Source organism: Triticum aestivum, chromosome 7B (genome assembly GCF_018294505.1).
Source record: "Triticum aestivum cultivar Chinese Spring chromosome 7B, IWGSC CS RefSeq v2.1, whole genome shotgun sequence".
NCBI lineage: Eukaryota > Viridiplantae > Streptophyta > Magnoliopsida > Poales > Poaceae > Triticum > Triticum aestivum.
In genome coordinates, this window is record NC_057813.1 from 730,182,212 (window position 1) to 730,182,850 (window position 639).

Here is a 639-nt window from a genome sequence, read left to right on the forward strand (position 1 = left end):
GGCGGCGCGGTGGCGTCGGCGAGATCGAGCGAGAGACTCTCTCGCGCGAGAAACGTGGAACGAAGTGGCGACGATAACTGATTTTTCGTAAGTGCCATATATATAGGGGGAGCCTTTAGTACCGGTTGGAGCCATGAACCGGTACTAAAGGCCAATTTTGGCCAGCCCAAGCGGCGGGAAACGAGGCCCTTTAGTACCGGTTGGTGGCTCCAACCGGTACTAAAGGCCACCCCTTTAGTACCGGTTTGTGCCACCAACCGGTACTAAAGGCCGTGCGCTGCCACCCGCGGTGCGCTATGTTTTGTCCCACCTCGCCGAGCGAAGGGCAGCCGCACTGTTTTATAAACCCAGCTGCGGCTACCCTTTCGAACTCCTCTATATAGCAGGCTTCTGGGCCTAACTAAGGCGCGCTGCCCGGTGAGCCTCCTGGCCCTTCTGGGCCTGCATTTGCACACCCTAGGACTGGTAGGCTCACCGGGCAGCGCCCCAACATTTTTTTAGTTTTTTTTTCTTTTCCGCATTATTTATTTTCTTCTATTTATTTTTGAGTAATTTTTATATATAGTTATTTATTTTCTGCTTTATTTTTTTCTTCTATTTATTTCTGAGTAGTTTTTTTGCCGTATTTAGTTTCTTTGT